This window comes from Rattus rattus, chromosome 7 (assembly GCF_011064425.1).
Source record: "Rattus rattus isolate New Zealand chromosome 7, Rrattus_CSIRO_v1, whole genome shotgun sequence".
Classification (NCBI taxonomy): Eukaryota; Metazoa; Chordata; class Mammalia; order Rodentia; family Muridae; genus Rattus; species Rattus rattus.
The window spans coordinates 127,070,348-127,089,005 of record NC_046160.1 but is presented as its reverse complement, the minus strand read 5'-3'; the positions used below and the strand labels follow the sequence as shown (position 1 = coordinate 127,089,005).

Sequence of the window (18,658 nt, the reverse complement as noted above, 5' to 3'; positions counted from 1 at the left end):
TTACATTTTTTTCCCCCCTATATTTTGCCTGAGATCGGGTCTACACAAAACCCGAGTGTCTGGATTCGGAATCGCTAGATTACGTGAACGTCTAAATCTTACGCCCACGATCCACTGAGAACCTGGCTAAAGACTAGGAGGAAAAGATGGCTTAAGACCCCTCTTTTCAGGTACCTCCCCCTCCCTATTTTACGGGGCTTGCAGGATGCATCGCCGCCATGTCTCCCACCATGAATGGGTTTCTAAAGGTGGCTTTGAACCGCCAAAATCGGGTTTTTAGACTCCAGAAACCAAATTACACTGGATTGGGGGGGGATTATCTGGTTATCGCTGTTGTTCTTAATAAGGGTCTCTGCCACGCAGCCCACGCTCCAGAACTAACGGAGAAAAGAGCCCTGGTGGACCCCCCCTCCCGCCCAGGAAAATGTGCCTGAGGATTCTTTTCCTAACAGAATTTTGTGTCAGATGCTGGGGACCAGGCTGAGTAAGGGGCTGCCTTTGGGAGAAGGTCCCCAGCAATGGTCTTTCGGCGAGTCCAGTAGGACAGAGCCAAAGCCAGAAGGAGATGTCGTCTTTATTTTTGCACATCCTTCCAGGCAAAGGATGGCTAACCACTCACCAGGTAAGGCATTCTCCCGTGGCCGCCCCGGGTCTCTGGAAGAGCTTCAGCCAAGGCCAGCAGAGCCGAGGCGAGCTCTATTCCAGTTCTTCGCCTTCTGCGCTAGGGGCTGGCTGGGTGGGGTTTATATAAAGGCGCAGAAGGGGTGGTCTTTGACGTCAGCGCATTCTGCTGCAATGCGCTCATTTCTCTAAAAGTGATTGGCTGGAAAAATGAGCCCCCCAGATTCTATGACAAATTGCTGTAGCCGCACCCAGACTGCAGCAAAGAACGAAGGGAGAAAAATCTGCCGCAGTGCCCCTGGCCGCCATGACCAACACCCTGTGGTCGCTGATGATTTTTCCCTACATGAGCCCTAATTGTGGGTGGAAGGGCGATTTGTAGACACAATCTGGGGGGAAATAACCCCAACTGGTAATTGTCCTCAGGCAGCGAAGGATAAATGTGGGGTACCGGGACTGGCAGATGGCTTGCCCGGGTTTTTCAGAACATCAGTCAGAGGCTCGGGCGTAGGAAAGGAGAATGCTGTTTTTTCCTAATTGCACGGGAAAATTAAAAAAAAAAAAAAAAAACACCTAGATAAAATAATTGATTCCCAAATGTTAGTCCGAGGCTGTCACCCCCACATAGGGCACCCCAATTCTCACAGACTATCTTGATACGGGAAACTTGGCATCTTTGAGCCAAAAAGACCTTGATTTTGAGTCCGGGGCTTTACTGCAGATACAACCTGTGCACCAAAAACCTTGCGCTATTCCTTCCTTTACCAAGGATCCATTTCTACGCGTTAAGGGAATACCGAGCAACCCGGGGCTTACAGTGAATATAGACGGGACCGTGCCCCCCTAAGAAAAGTACTTCGTTAATGAAAATAGGGTCCTGTGTGGTAATGCTTAGAGTACACCCCCAAAGCGGGTTGATTCCCCACACTCTGGAAGGTGCCCCCCCCCCTCTCCGCAGCCCGAGCAGACAGACAGTGACACATGTTGCTATGGCGCATAGCTGCTGGCTGCGTACGCTCTCAGACTTGGCACAGAAGAGCTAATCCTTAACAGGTGGTATCTCCGGCTGCTCTACCCTACCCTAAGTGGCAAAGTGGGCAACGCGTCAATCAAATGTCCTCCCAAAAAGGTCAAAATGCTGTTGAAAGGGACGGAGGATCTATCTTAGGGTGACAGGTGGGTGGCAACTGTGATTCCAGAGAAGAAGCGTCTGGTGACAGAAAAGGAGCGAGGATGATTGAGACCCTAAAAGGAAAATCAGAGGCTCCCTGAAGGACACGAAGTTGGAAGAGCCGCCCCCCAAGACTCCCGGCCTTATTTACGGCTCTGCAGCTGCTTTCAAGTAAGCCCCTTATGGCCAGCGACCGTAGGATGCCACTGTAGCTCGGGTCCCGGGGCTGAGAGGCACTGAGAAAAGATACCGCTAAGCCCAGGGTTACCGATCGTCAGCTCTGCGGTGACTCAGGCCTTTTCAGGGGTGGGGGCATTGTTAATGTGGGAACCGAGGCGCTACGGAGGGTGAAAAGGACGGTTTGGGGCTTTGGGGGCATCACAATGAGCTTTCTGAATGCGTCAGATACTAGGAGAGAAAGAAAACACCCCATTTTTGCAAGCAGCCCCCCAAAAGAAGGCCCCTGATAAGCTAAAAAGGCCTTCACCAGCCACAGACGTCATGAATGCAGCAAAAAAACATGGCTCCCAGCACCTTAGTCAACAGGAGACATTTATTAACCCACCGCATTAATACCTAGGCAACAGCCTAGCTGGCTGGGGCCAATCATCAGCAAGGAGACCCTGTCGTCAAGCCCCTGTGGCCAATCAGACACTAGAAAGGCCCAGTTGCTAGCCTCTGGGGGCAGAAGCAAGGGGTGCGCATTGTCATGGAGGCTCATGTTAGTGGCCCACGCATGGGATTGCAACGGCCACTAGAGAGCATCAGTAGCCGTGTACTAGGGGTCCCTGAAGGCTGTCAGCATTGCAGCCCCCAAAAGAATATGAGCTGGAGCCTGGTGCTAGCCACTGGCGAGCATTGACAGGACCCTCAGATACCTAAAAGCCATTCTATGTGCTCCAGGCCCTGAGCCCTTGAGGGAAGGAGGGCCTCCACAGCTAAGTCAGGCTCTGCATTTTTTTTCCCCCTTGGGTCCCTCATTCCTAAGCCTGTTCCTGGCAGCAAACCATATCCCTCTGCTTCAAAGCCTTTGCTGACAAGCCAAGGTAACAGACTCTGGAAGCTATGTGTTTCTGATGAAAGTGCAGTGGTTGGAATCTCAGCTCTGTTCCCTCCCTGATGGAAGGCCAAGGTCCAGTCCCTTCCCCAGTCTGGGCCCCTATTTCCTCATCTGGAAAAAGGAAAGAGTTGGACAGGAGAGTCCCCAGGGAGCCTTCCAGTACTGCTTTGCTTGATTTGAATGTATACATCAGGCGAGTCAAATGTCTTCCAGAACATTCTTCATGACAATAATTAGTATCAGGTGTATTCTACAGTCCATGTGGTTACTTCATCATGCAGCTTTTCTTTCCATTGTATTTTATTTTATTTTATTTTATTTTATTTTAAACAGAACTCCACAGCAAAGTGTTTACCCTTTTGCCTTCTAAAAGAAAGAACGAAAAAAAGAAAGATGGGGTAGCGGGAGACAGCAACCATTGCTGTAAACGAATCTCTACCAAGCCTTACCGTTTAACAACAATTAAAACAAAATCTGTATGCTTAAATGTCTTTGTCAGCTTCTCTGAAGCTCAAAATCTAACTTCTTAAAAAATTTTTTCATCCAGAGCAATGGGAGAAATTCTGGAAGAAGCCAAACCTATGCTAGTGTTTAGATGGGAACTGTTCCTCTGTCTGGCCAATGCTAGCATGTAGCCCCACTCAAAAAAGATATGTGAAGGCCCAGATTGGTATCTATGAAGGAAAATGGGGGAACAGATCCACATTTGAGAAAGAGTACTTTCCCTCTGAGTGCTACAGCGTGACTTTCTTGAAGATTGGAGAACAGCCAGCTTTCCACAGCAGTGGCTTGCCTAGCCGCCTCCTCCTCCTCTTCCCTGTAGCTCTAATGCATGGTATATAGATTTTTCCTTCTTTTTAATTCTTTTCTTAAAACAGGGTATCCAGGCTAGCCTCTAATTCACTATAGCCCAGGCTAACCTCAAGCTTACAGTTCTCCCACCTTGCCTTTTGGAATTTCAAGCAGGGTTTTTATTTATCTATTCATTTTTGTTTTTTTTAATTCATATTTAAGAACTCAGAAAGCTATGTGAGCTGGGTGTGGTAGCCTGAGTCTCTAATCCCAGCAGAGACAGATAAATCTTAGAATTCAAGGCCAGCCAAGACATAGTAAGACCTTGGCCAAAAATATAAAATTAAAAAAAAAAAAAAAAAAAAAAGCAGCTACGTGAGCAGTCTCTTACTTTGTACATATTTGTGGTCAAATATACAGATGTCCTCAGATTCAGCTAGGAAGTGAACGCAAGTTCTTTTTTCCTTTCCCAAGCATAGGTTAATAATGCACTCTTGTAAAACGGCTGATGGCTATTGTAAAACAGCATATAAATGCTGCCCGCTCAGAATAGCCCTTCCAGAGTTCCCCTAGACGTCACTGTCCTCCAGATGCCCAGATATCTCTGGGCCACATGCTTCCGAACCCCTTCCTAACTCACAGAGAATAATGCACTTGTAAAACCATGCTGAGTTCTGTTGTAAAACAGCATATAAATGCCACCCGGAAAAGCACATTCAGAGTTCCTTTAAACGTCACTGTCCTCCAGATGCCCAGATATCTCTGGACCACATGCTTCCAAACCCCTTCCTAACCCACAGAGAATAATGCACTTGTAAAACCATGCTGAGTTCTGTTGTAAAACAGCAATTAAATGCTGTCCGGAATAGCATTTCCAGAGTTCCCCTAAATGTCACTGTCCTTCAGATATCTATATCTCTGGGCCACATGCTTCCAAACCCTTTCCTATCACGCATAGGTCTCAGCCAAAATCAGAGGGACTAGAGGGCACAAGGAGGATCTTTAGGCTGGGTTTCTTTAGGAGTTTGGAGGGGCTGTTTCTCCTGCTGGGCTGAGCACCATCAGGAAGAGAAGAACTCAGAAAATATTAATCAATAGACACACACACACCCCCTATCTTCTGGAGTATGGGTCTCTCCTTTAGAAGGCACACTGGCCCCAGATTCTCCAGTGTCAGAAGTTCCCTGCTCTCCCTGAAGTCTAACTCCTCAGTGTGGTGCCACCTTAGCCTGCAAAGAAGAGTTGACCAGATTGTAGGATGCAGAAAGAAAAATTGGTCCCACGTCTTTTGCAAAAAGCCAAGAGTAAAGTTCACTTCCTGACAGACTGCAGTGCTTCATGGCAGGGCCTGTGTACGTACGTGTCCTGTTTGAACTGTATCAGCTTGAGCCATAGCCAAGGCCATCAGTAACATAGGGGTAATCGTTTACCAGAGAGAATCGTCCCTTGCTTTAGCTCACTGGATATACAATGTGGGAGAGAAGGGGGCTTTGCTCTTCAGGGCTTTTTTTTTTTTCCTAAGCTGGGGTCACTGAGAAAGTTGGAAAGCAACCCTCCCTCCCAACATGGTGAGAGGAAAGATAGTTGTTCTGAGTAAATGGATTTGGAATATATGTTTTTCCCCCTCTTACGGCTTTTCAACTAACATGTGTTACTTAAAAAACTGTGCACTTAGAAAAAGAAGAGGAGGAGGAAGCAAGAGAGATGGTCCAGCAGTTGCAGCTTGTGGAAGATCTGGGTTTGTTTCCCAGAACCTAGAGTGGGTCACTAAAACCAGTATCTCCTTGGCCTCTAAAGACACCAGGCAGCCGCAAGATGCAGCACACATGCAGGTAAGCACTCGTGGACATAAAATCAAAACAAATAAACCTAAAAGGAACATTAGAAAGGAAAAGAGCAACAGTTGAGGGCTGAGGAGAAGGAGATGGGTAAGTGGGTGAAAGACTTGCTGCCTAAGCATGAGACCCTGAGTTTGGATCCACACGTAGAAATTCAGAAGCCGAAGCCAGTGCCTGTAATCTTCACCAGATAGATAGGTGGGCTTTGAGTTCAATAAGAGACTGTCTCAAGAAGAGAAAAAAAAAAAAGGTAAGTCGTTATTCAAGATGACACCAAGTTTCAGCTTTTAACCTTGACCAGCACGCACACACATGTGCACACATACTCACGTACATGTACAACACAGATGATAATATGTAAACACAAGTTCAAGAAGACTTAGCAAACATTTTAGCTTCTCCCATAGAAAGGAACCTACTTTACAAAGTCTTTGTCTAGTAAGTGAGTTAAAAAGCTAAGGTCTCTGTGCTCACCACTACCCTTCAGTGAGAAACACTCCCAGGAAAGCACACAGCAGCTTCCCTCTCTAAAAGGGCTTTCACCCTTCAGCAAAGAAATTCCTAATGGCTGGGGGCTAGGGAAGGGCTCTAACATTCCTTTCTTCTGGAGGAACCTAGAAAAACCAGGGCTAGGGGGCAAGGCAGATGAAGGACAGGGGTTTAGCCAAGCTGGCCATTTCTGTGGGGTGGATTTTAGAATTCACATCTTGACACTTGGAAGAGATGGCCACGTCGCCAGATCCAACCCCTCCCGTCCCCCCTGGCTTGGGCAGAGGCCAACCCCGGATTCAGGCAAGGGGTTTTTTTGGCCCTGCTCCATGGAAATATTTCCTTCAGTGGAGCAAAGAACCGCTTCATTCAACTGCCTACGGCTAGGGAGGGGGTGTTGACAGAGGCAGCCAGGCCTGGGGAGTACTCCCACCCCCAAGAGAAAGTATAGCCCAGGTAGAAAAGGACTGGAAAGTTCGCCTTTCCACCCATCCCACCCCACTCCTCCTCCTTCCCCTCCTCCTCCTCCTCCTCCTTCCCCTCCTCCTCCTTCTCTTCCTCCTCCGCCGCCTCCTCCTCCTCTTCTTCCTCTTCTTCCTCCTCTTCTTCTTCTTCTTCTTCCTCCTCCTCCTCCTTTAACAAAAAGATTGAAGACAGTTGAAAAGCTGCTGCCCCGCCCAAGAGGCCGGAGAAGACACTGATCTTAGATTACCATGAGGTCTGGAATGTTGCCTCACTAACATGAAGGCTCATATAGAGCTCGCTGGCCTCCTAAACAGAGTCTGGATCCTTTCAGAACCCTCAGGCAGCCTTTTGGGCCTGCTTGATCTCACCTCTCAAGCTAGACAGCAGCCACTAGCTCCCTGAAAGAGGTCAGGAGGGACAGAAGAAGCCCAAGGCACTTAAGGAGGTAAGAAAAGACAGTGCAGGGTGTGAGGAGAGGTGCTACTCTGGCCAGCCTACATGCTACTGAGTTGGGGGGCGGGGGAGGGGGGAGGATGAGTCACGTAACCTGATTTGAGGGGTGATCAGCAAAGAGGCACCCTCGACTCCAATCCGGAACACAGGTAGAGTAGTAGCCTGCTGGTCAAATGTTTGGTCCATGAGATCTTGAGAGCACACCATAGATTTAAGAACACTCACTACCTTTTGGCTGTGGGTCAGTTTGGTGAGCCTCTCTCTCATAATAACTATGCCGTGAGTGAAATATGCCATTAGTGGGGAAGATTAAATAGAGCAAGAATTATACACACACTAGTCATACGCAGTGAGCTGTGTTCCTATGTCTCCCAGCCAGAGGATACAAAGGAGGTGGGTGGGAAGGAGACCTTGGTATTGGCACTTTCATTTATTTAATAAGCATACATTTTAATTTATTCATGCAGACCTGTATAGAAACACATATACATTCTCTATGCAGGAGCCAGCCTCGAACTCCTAGGCCTTACCTAACTCCAACCTGGACTCTGGCTGCCCTGAGTCAGCTGTGGAGGTATATGTAGCCAGCAACTTAGCTTTGAATGCATTCTTTTCCATCTCTCCATACCTCAGTTTCACCATGTGGCAGCCGAGGATAATCACAGCCCCCATCCCCCAGAGTCATACACAGGGTTCAGTAGGGCCAGTGTATGAGACTCTCTGGGAACACCAGGTTAACAGAGCAAAAAGTTCAAACTGTTTGCTCCCCAGAGAGGGCACATCTGGTGATACCACCTTGCCCCCAGATGTGCAGAACCTGAAATCATGACCAAAGTTCCCTACTTGGGGTGACAACCCTGGGTCTGTTGGTTACAAGCTGTCAATCTCATGTGCTCTCAGCCCTAAGGGGTCCTGAGATCTGGGCAGTGGCAGAGACTTAAAGCTAGCCCACTTCACCATCCAGGTTAGAGCCTTAACGAGAGTAAGTCAGGAAGCTCCTCTGAGGGTATTTTACAGCCTGTTCCAAAACTTCCTCTCCCCTCCTTTAGAGCCTGGGTTGCTAGAAAAGAACAAAGGTCACTGTGGCTCCCTCTGCTTCCCCTCCACCTAGCAAGTTGCCTGGGCTTATGCTGTACAAACTCAGTGCCCTCAGAGACAGACTCAAATGTTCAACATACCCTTTAGGTGTTTGTGGAAGGGATGAGCTTAAAAGCACTGCCTTTAGGTAAACGGGGTTGCCCTTGTGCATTTGGTGATAAAGAAAAGCAAACACAGGCTGCTTTCCAAAGGCCGGCCTTGCTCCCACCAGTTTCCAATAGGTCGTCCTTGGCTCTGTGAACTTTGGGGAGCAGACAGCCTGGGGAGGGTAGGGAAATGACAGTGGTTCTTCAGGACCCATCCACGGACAGAGATCAAGCCACTTCTTGTGTCTGCAAAGATATGAAGAATTAACATCCGTGCCACAGATTCCCTGAGAACACAGAATAAATGACAGACTAGCTTTTTAAAACCTTCCCTACTAGCTAAATGAAAAAGAATCTTATTGATCAACGCCTCTGGCAGGGGGCTGGGATGGGGCACACTCAGGTCTGGGTGCCTGCCCCCAGGATACACCATTTCAAATGGTTACTCTGATTCTGTAGACTTTCAAGAGGAGAAAAAAAAAAAAACAGCTAGAAAAGCCATGTGCACAGGCTCATCTGCTAGTTCAAGGAACACAGGAGCACGCACTAAACATACAAGGCAGGGAGGCTGGTACCACTAGAGGTGCCAGCGACAAAATGACAAGCAAGGTGAGGGTGACTCTCCTCATATGTTCAGAGCCAGCAGGAGAGCCTACTGCGCCCCTACTGTGCGTGGACTTCCCTCTAGGTACCTCTGCCTAGATCTCAAGTACACAGTTGGTGCAGCCCAGCCTCTGGGGGTGGGTGAGTGCTCCCCCCGTACCCCCTTCTCTGGAAGGACAAGTCAACAAGTGGGAAATTGTCATTTAGCTGACAGGGAGAGCTGAGTTGGGGGCTGGGATGCCCATGAAGCACTGGCGCTCTTGCCTGGGTGGGAACATCAGGAATGTGGACCACGTCCTTTCCCGACAGTCTGGCCTTCTGTATGTTTCCCAGAAACTTGTTCTGTTTACATGGAGGGGCCTCTCCAGAGCAGGGGGCCACTCAGATCCTGTTTGCAGCCCTAACTTACTCTCCGTCTCCAGGAACAGGCAGCATGGACTGTTGAACGTATGGCCACGTGGCCAGCCCAGAGATCCAAGCAAAACCCTCTGCCTTCCTGGCTAGGGATGTCCCTGAAAGGCTACAGTGTATAACCTGGCCCCTGCTCTAGGGTTCCCACAGGGCCTCACACACACACCCCACCCAGCAGGCACAGACCCAGGCCCACTTGTGGCTGTTTCCACAGCTGGAGCCAGAGCTGCCCTTCAGAGAGTCGTGAGTAGATGATCCTCACGTAGGATCCCCACTGGGAAAGTCAGGAAGTGACAAGGGGCCTTATACAACTCTTCTCTCCCACCTCATAAAATGAAGCAACAGAAGAGTGGGGCTGGTGAGAAGAGGAGGAAGACGATGGGGGAGGCAGAGAGACCAAGGTGACAGAGGACTGGCTGCTGAGACCAGATTATCCTCTCACGCTGTTCCTTGGCAGGAAAGGAAGGTTCCCACAGACATCTCGGGGATTGTAGCTAACGGGTGAACGTCGGGTCGGGTACCTCTGCCTTAGCCTACTTGAGGCTTCTGCCTAAAACTAGCTAGGTCCAACCTAAGTCCATGAGCTTCGTGCACTAAAGGTAGCTGTGTGTGAGCTTACTTAAAACATATTTCCTTTCACATGTTTCCTCTAATTTGATTGCACAGTTGACTGTGTGCTTTGGTAACAACAGAGTCGTGTCTCAACGTGTGTCCTCTCACCAGTAAGAAAGAAAGAGTCCTGGGGTCCCGTGTGGACCAGAAGAGCAGGAAGGGCTAGAGGAGTTAGACTAGCTCCCTCTGTTTGCACAGCTAGACTAGCTGAGGCAGAGAAGGCCCTCTGCTCTGGGACTAAATGTCAGTCTTGCTAGGGCGTTCTTGTGACAGCGGTGCCCCTTTTGGGAGGTGAGAGCTGCCCTATGGGACTCACTATGGTCTAGTTGGTGACAAAGATGACAGAGGCTCTTGAAATGAGGAAAATGGCTGCCGAGTGGTTAGAATCCATTGGCTTCTTAACCACCGCTTTCTGATCTTTAACTTTTGATCTTTGCCAAGAGGTGATGCGGGTGTCACACTGTGGGATTCAACCTCTTCCAGAGGCTCAAAAGCCTCAGTGCTGGCCTTCTAGCTCCCATTTCCTTCTAAAGTTAGTGGCCTCGCTTGGAGAATCTCAGGGAAAAGGCCCAGCTGACCATATGCTGGGTTACCCAGAGCTGTAGGCTAATGTCAAGTCTTGGAACCGATTAATCTCAACAGATGTATCTGCAAGAGGAAACTGAGATTATTCTCGCCGCCCTGGGACCCTCAAAAGGCCAGGCTCTGGTCTCAATACGATGTGGCTTCCAAAGCTGTAAGGGTGTCTCCTGGGCTAGGGCTAGGTCGGTAGAGGCTTAAGATGACATGGGACTTGAAAGCAACTGTGAATCCAGTGGTGTGTGTGTGTGTGTGTGTGTGTGTGTGTGTGTGTGTGTGTGTGTACATGCAAGCCTGCATGTATGTGCAGAGAGATAAAGCTAGCTTGTTTGCAGGACAGTATCTAGCCTTAGCAGTACTGAGAACCCTAGTATCCCACCTCCCTCTGTTTGCACAGCCAGGACATCAGGTCTGCTTAAACAGGAAGGGAGGCTGAGGCTTCCTTGTTCTGACTGCCCCATCCCCCCACCAAAGGCTGCACCATCCCCCACCACTGGCCGCCAGCAGGGATTTCCTGGGCTTAGGATCAGCCCATTCACTAGGAACCAAGAACCTTGGGGGAGGGTTAACCGGTCAACAAGAGACGCCATTTCTCATGAAAGGGAGTTTTTTGTGGGGGGAGGGGTGTGAAGGCCTCAGCTCTCTGGATGGGGGGAGGTAAAGGCTCCTGGCTGGTAACAGTTAAGCTTTCTCTAAATAAAGAGAAATACAAAGTTACTGGATGATAGGAGATAACCTATTGTCTGAGAACAAAGACCCGTGTAATCAAAAACCAGGACGAATTGTGGTGAATCACAGGGAGCTGTCGCACAAAGCTGCCCTGGGACCAAAGGACTGGAAAGTCAGGGTGACACACTCTCCACTGTGGCTAGTTACAACACCACGGAATTAGGTTGTGGCCAACCGCGGACAACTGGCAGACCTCAGGTAATTGACAACCTCGAGCCGACCACGGGTAATTGGCAACCATAGGCAGTTGACGGTCTGCAGTAAATGGCATGTGGGTGATTAGCAAACCCCATCTCAGCAAAAGAAAAAAAAAAGTCACTTCACACAGACTCACTGTCCTCAACAGGTTTGCATTGGAGCCTTGAGTACAAGAACATTGCCATCACTTGCAAGCTACTGGGAATGGGGGTGGGGGGGTGGGGAGGGTTAGTGGTCTTTGGGATGAAACTACATCAAACTTCCCTGTAACCCCAAAACCTACTATCTTAGGTTCCAAGCTTTAAAGAAGACCAAAGGAAGTCAACTATGGCAGCTGTAAGGAATTGAACCCTTGGCCAAGTGAGAGACATCTGCAAAACAAGTAGGTTCAGGTGTTGGGGTAGGGTTCTCTCATTCCTACAGCTTAGGGGTTTCTCCAAGCCCAGTGTACTTTTCTACCCTGCTTCAGGGGGAAATCAGAATGGTCAACCTAACCCGCCTGCTGATCAGAGGTCCCAGAGCATTAAATGGGAACTGTTGCTTCTTGTTTTCTGGATTGTGCCCCAATGCCATTGTTAGGACATGGGTTTTCTGCTCTCAGGTTTGTCCAGTGCCAAACCTGTGTGGGCCAGGGCCACAAAACTACCCTTGATAGGAGCTGGGGTTGCAGGCCAGCTCTCAGGAGAACCAGGCACCCAAGGGCTCAGGAACAGGCCACTTGCATTAGAGTGAGCGTCTGAAACAATCCAACCGCAGGTTTTAAACATGAATTCAAGAGTATTCAGTATTCCAGTGTTTTGTCACCTGGGGAGCAATGCACAGGCCTGAGATTCTCTGAGACCCAAAGAACTGAAAAACTTGGTCAGCCGTGGTCAGAAAAGTGGTTCTAGACAAGGGTGAGCCAGGGTGCCAAGAGCTGTGGTCAACAAAAGCATCTCTGTGTAACATGAAAAAACTGTCAGACTGCAGACACCATCCCACAAGGAACTGGTAAACCACGGATATCCACACTTCCCTGCGGGCGGCTTGGAAACCTCAGCTCTGAGGCATTCATTACGTTTGCTCTTTGTCTCAGGCATAACTAATATCTTGAAATGAAGTTGCAGATTTCAAACGCCAAACTCAATTCCTAGAATCACAGAACTGAGCGGAGACGAATTGGCAGGGTGTCTCTTACCCAGAATCCACTGGGTCTGTTTTGGGGGGCAGCTTTGTTAACCACTGGGCTCTGGTCTATTTGCAAGACAATGAGAGGGGATGAGACTCCTCTAGGATCCCCGGAGCTTACGGGTCTTCCTTTTCTTAAAGAAACAGGGTGTCTCCCGCAGGCTTCTAGGAGGTATTTGAAGATGGGGATTTACTAAGGACAACCTAGGGAGGAGGCATTGATATTATTCTTACCCTTGGCCCTGGTGAGGGATACCCTGAGATACAGTGGGGGAAGTCACTGTTCAAAGAAACCATTTTGTAGACTTAAGACCTCCACAGACCGCTCTAGGATTAGAGATTTCAGCACAGTCCACAGTCTCGCAAGGCTACGGCAGGGAGGCAAGAACTCAGAGACTGCTGTTGTACGTGCACACAGGATCACGATGCCTAAACCAAGGGCTGCCGGGGAACTGTGGCTGAAGGAAATCAGCCCACCAGCAGCCATACTCTAAGGAATTTAAGATGTGAAAGTCCTCTTTCCTTCCCAGCTAACCCGATCTCCACGCTATTGGAGGTCCTGGGGGGGCTCTGCAAGTGCCAGGTTCCATCAGGAGTTTCAAAGCTCAATTCTACAGTCTGTGTGGTCACATCACAGGACAGAGAATAACCTCTTAATCACGTGAGCCTGTCCTCATTCTGTGAAAATGCTCTAGCTGTTCCCAGGGTTCAAGGCACTCCCTGTTGACAAAATTACCCAGCCCTTCCCTTGCCCCGGGAATTAAGAAAAAGAAGGAAACAGCCTAACATAGCTGCTACGATGGTAATGTGAAAACTGCAGTCAAACTGCTAGAGAATTGCAGCAGTAGTTCACGACACACCGCGACACTAATTCACGGCGCACCATGACACGAGTCCACGCGATGCGCGGCACTGGCCTACCGCGAACCGCGGCAGGCGTACGCGGTACGCGGTGTTCCGCGGCACTGTGAACCCGTGGCGTTTGTCTGGAGTACACCCACAGCACTAGTCCATAGAAAAACCACTGTAAGCCCTGGGACTGGCCCAAGACAAACCACAGCAACTGTGCACAGTCCCCCGGTGTCATAGTATACGGCGAACCTCATTAGTTCACGGTAAACCGCAGCCTGGGTCCACAGCACGCGGCGCTAGAGATTTATAACACACCTTCGTATAGACTCACAATTCTTCATAACACCAGCACGATGTATCACAGCACAAATATACTATGTACTAGATATAATATGGCTGCACAGGGCACCACGGTACAAACATTCTCCACACGCATTCTCCACACAATGCACAGGACATATGTACAGCGAGTCGCGGCGGGCACCAGAGGCATTGTGCACAGTATAGGATGTCCCATGACACAAGTGCACAGGGTGCTACATAGTAGGCCTGTCGACTCGTAGCAAGTGTGCACAGCGTAACACTACCCTGGCACAAAGGACCGCAGTACAGATACAAGATCCATTATGACACAGACAAGGAGATCCACGGTACGTGTAAACCGTCCTGTACAGTATACCATCTATTTGTGCCACGAGGCACTCGGCTTATACCGAGATAAACCCACCTATCTGTGCCACGAAACACGAGGTCTGTACTGTAGTACATCTTGAATGTGTGCCTCAAGGCAGTGGTTTACGTCGTATAATCCACACATTTTTTGCGGTGAAGCGCTAGGCTTCTACCGTAGTATACCACGTAGCTGTACCAGGAGGCGCTTGGCTCCTACCGTAGTGTACCACGTAGCTGTGCCACATGGCGCTTGGCCTGTACCGTAGTGTATCATGTAACGGTGCTGGAGGCGTCTGACCAGTATTGCGGTACGTCCATGTGTCTGTGCCACACCAGGCCTACACTGTAGTACCTCACGTATCTGTGCCACAAGGCACCCAGCTTGTACCATACATAGTACGCGATGTGTTTGCGCCACAAAGCGCCTATACCGCAGAACATCCACGTGCCCTCACCACAGGATATCAGGCCTATACCGTAGTATACCAAGTGTCTGTGGCACAAGGTGTTTGTCCCATACCACAGTATGATTGTATTTTACCATGAGGCATCTGGCTTCTACCACAGTACACCCACTTATCTGTGTGCTACGAAACACTGGGCCTGTACCATAATATACCGTGTACTTGGGCCACAAGCCGCTTGGCCTATACCATAATAGACCATGTATTTGTGCTGTGAGACGCCTGGCCTACACTGTAGTATACCTTGTATTTGTGTTGCGAGGCGCCTACCCTAGACCACAGTGACCCACGTAAGAACATTGTCCCATGGCGCGTACTGTTTCTCAGTGAAGATTCGCTACATCCGCGTTATAGCGCGCTTCTTGAATCTGTGTCACGGTAAAGCCCACGCCATCAGTGCCCCGTGCCTGTTTCACGAAGCCTTCAGCCTGTGAGGTGGAGCTTTGCGGATGTGACGTGATTCACTACCACTCTGAGCCGCGAAGCACCAGGCCGAGAACGTTGCGTACCACCGCTTAGCCTCGCGACACACACATCCCGGGGGCCAGGCCGTAATGGACCATGTATACGTGCCATAGTAAACTTGAACTTGTGCCACGATGCATGTGCCTGTGCCATGGTGCTCTGTGTCTGTGGTGTGGTGACTTGTGCAGCCTGTATCTGCTCCACAGAGCGCCATTCCTATGTCATGGCTTACCACGCCGCCTCAAGGCGTAGATCAGTGGTATGCTGTGGTGAAGGCCTATCACCTCACTGCACTTTCCAGTGTAGAGGGATGGTGTACTACCTACCACCCACGAGTAAAGCCTAGAGGGTAAGCATAGGACAGGATACATCCCGGCATGAGTTCAAGTGCACCTTGGCACAGCTCCATGGTCCATTACAGCACAGGCCTAGTGTGCACTGTGGCAAAGGTGGATAGAACCGCCACAGCACAACTACAGAGCACGGCACGGCAGAGGCGTGCCACACCTCACAAGATCTCCTCAGCGTGGGTCCGCTGTGTACCTCAGTGAAGGCCCCCAGGGATCCTCAATCCTGCCGGGTTGACTCATCTCCCGGAGTCAGTTTGAATTCACTGACGTGGGTTTCAGTGCATCTCATTCTCACTGCCACCAGGCAACCAACCACACACACACACACACACACACACACACACACACACACACACACACACACACGTTCAGCAAACCTCCCCCTGTCCGCTCCAAGGTGAATAAACAATCTTGGAGCCCCGGGTGGTCTTAAAGTGGCCCCGATAGACCCCAAGTATGACCTCCAAACCTGATTTTTTTCCAATCCTTGGGCTTCTGGGCAAACAGACCCGCAGGAATCACGTGCTAAAGGTTTCTACACCCCCACCTGTCTCTCAACCTCACCTTCCTCAGACACACCCAAGCAAGCAACAGCAGTAGGCGGAAAGCTAGAATTTTGATTGTCTGATGTTCCGTTTAGAGTGGGCGCGCCTTTATCTTTACAAAGGAATGGCGGGGTGAGAAGCAGCAGCTCCTCCCTCCTAGAGAGTTTGCTGGCCAACGCCTGCCTCCCTATTCAGCCTGCACTTCCCTCCTCACCCAGCACTCCCCTCGCCTCGGGGAAGCTTCCCTATCACACAATCCCTGCAGCTGGGCCAGTTCTGCACTGGTGGGGTGGAGAGGGATAACATTCAATGCTGGATTCTTGGGAGACCTCAAGTCTGGATGATGGCTGTTCATTGGTGTAACCATTTCTGGGTTCTAACATCATTTATCCCACTGAATGTCTTGGGGTTTTTTTCCCCCCACTGTTTATTAGGATTTAAACCAAGAATTTTGCTTGTGTGTTCAGTAGGAGCTCTACCACTGAGCACACCCAACCTAGCCTTCTGTCATTGGATCTTGACCTCAGATTCCTAGAGGGAGTTTTTAGTCTCCAATACCGGAGATGCCTAAACCAGGACAGTCAGGGCACCTTGACCTTCTTTGTTGCCAGTTTTCAGACCGACTAACAGGAAGTGTGACTACCCCTGAGCCTCTGTGCTGATAAGAAAGCAAAGTTCTTAGAGTGAGAGGGGGTCAGATTCCCCTCAACACAGATTCTGCAGATGAAACCGGGAAGGGTCGTGGGGCAGGGGGCTTCTGAGGAAAGACAGACACTGAACTCAGGGCTGGAAAGACAAACAGCCCTGAGAGTCTGGAGCAGGAGCATGGCAGACCCCAAGAAGAATGTTCTAATTAAGAAGCCTACACTAGAGCTAATCCTCTACAGTGACAGTGTTTAGGTTCAAGATGCCCATGAGGATATAAGCAGGGTCTCCTCGGGAGGACTGCTGAAATCCTGAGACATGTTGAATGCTAACAGCTAGCATTTGATGTGTGACAAGCTGAGAGAGCCAAGCAACTCCCTGTGGACAACTGAGGCAGAGAAACCTGGTGGCAGAAGGGATGTTTTTCTTACCCAGTCAGAAAGATCTGGAATGCCTCCCTCATGTTCGCTGGAGCCTGTCTCGTTTAATTCTCCCAATAGCCCAATCTGGAAACTGTCACAAAATTATAACCTTTAAAACAATTATAGGAATAATTCTTGTCCTTTGTTTAGCGGTGGGGGACAGGTAAGGGGACCACAAAAATAAACAAAAAGACAATCGAAGGCCCTTGCCTGCTGCCTCCCCACTCTGCTCTCCTTACTTGTGGGGCGCGTTATCACCCCAGGAGGGTCTGGATCATCTGGATCTGAGTGTTCTTATCTCTCTCAATGGGTTGAGTCTTTGTTTGTCTGTTTCTGGTGGGGAAACCAAAGACATGGCTGTCAGAGTCACCTTTTGTATTGGGGACCAGCTACCTGAAAGGGTCCCTCAGTAACTCAGAGAGCCTGGATTGAAAGTTGAAGCTAAGAGGGGCTCTCCTGCAGTTTTATCTCCTCCTGAAAACAAATTCACACGCAACTTCTTCTTCCCTTGGCCACCTGGACACTACCCTTTCTTGAAGTACAGAGATGGGCCCCTTCGGGGTCTGAAACTGCTGTGAGGAGGTTCCCCAAAGCAAGGGCTGTGCCTCACAAATTCCTAGGGGGCACTCATGCATATTTCCTTTCAGTCCAGCAGGAAATCAAAGTGCAGGTGCTAAGAGAAAAACCAAACCACTGCGCTGAACAAAGAGACCTCTGGCTCAGGGGCTGACTCTCTACAATTCTCCCTTCGAGACCACATGTTAGGGATTGGGCCAAGCAGGGGGATGGGGGGCGATGTCATGTTCTTCCTTCTCAGCCTCTTCTTTCTTCTCTTCCCAGATGCAACCCCGCCCCCATCCCCCTGGCTCCAGGAAGTCCATTAATGAAATGCTGGCAAAATGGATGCTCCGTGAACTCCTAAGAACACGCAGGTTTTATCTAACAAGGAGAACCTGGAAGCCATTTATCCCAAGCCCTAGCTAGCTAGGTTACAGAGTTTTCCTTGAGTGTCTGAAACAAAGCTGGCCCGGATAGAAAGGCAGCTGGCACCGGAATAAGACCCAGCGATGGATCCAGAGCGATCCAAGCACATTTAAATTTACAAGGGAAGTGAGTGGAAGGTGTATACTATTAACCCGCTTGCTTACCCCCGCCGCCCTCACGGGAGAGAAGATACCAGGCCCTTACCCCTCCATCCTCAGCAGAACCCATATGCAGCTGTGTTCTTTTCCCTCTGCATGGCAGGACGAGAAGATACCACATACCCCAGGACACAAGCGGAAGCCTAGAACATGTTTTGAAGAGTCACCATCTTCTGGCCAGGGCATTTCACATCAACACTCGGGAGGCCGGCTCATGTCCACCCTGGATAGTGAACCGTGAGTCTTGAAGCCAGGCAGTAGCACCTGCTGGTTTGAGTCTTTGTTTTTAGAGTGGCTTTGTTTCTTTCCCGTGTTTTATATTTCCATATACATTTTAGAAACACTTAGAATGAGCCTACTGGTTTCTATACTTCAAAAAAAAAAAGAAAGAAAGAAAAGAAAGAAAAGAAAAGAAAAGAAAAGAAAAGAAAAGTCCTCCCTGAATAGTAATTTAAATTATGCTGACTTGTAATTTAGGGAAAACGTTCTTTTTTGCTTTTGCTTTGAGGGAGGGTCTTGTTGTGTAGTTCAGGCTGGCCTCTAACTCACCACTCTCCCTGCTTTTCCTCCTGAGTGCTGGGGTCACAGGTCTCTGTCTTCACACCCAGCCAACAAAGATGCTTTAACATGAAATTTGCCAAGCCATGCTGCTCCTTTTACTCTCAAGTGTGTGTGTTTGTGTGTGTGTTTACGTGTGTGTCTATGTGTATGTGTTTGTATGTGTGTGAG

The 18,658-nt window shown here is 49.5% G+C and overlaps 1 long non-coding RNA gene across 1 annotated transcript; it reads left to right on the top strand.

The window, feature by feature from the left end:
* Nucleotides 1-1,723: 1,723 nt before the first annotated feature.
* LOC116906293 lies at nt 1,724-18,158 on the top strand. The gene is made up of 4 exons (XR_004388589.1): nt 1,724-1,963; nt 5,320-5,476; nt 11,497-11,587; nt 18,033-18,158. It is a non-coding gene; the product is annotated as an uncharacterized LOC116906293 (long non-coding RNA).
* Nucleotides 18,159-18,658: the final 500 nt, after the last annotated feature.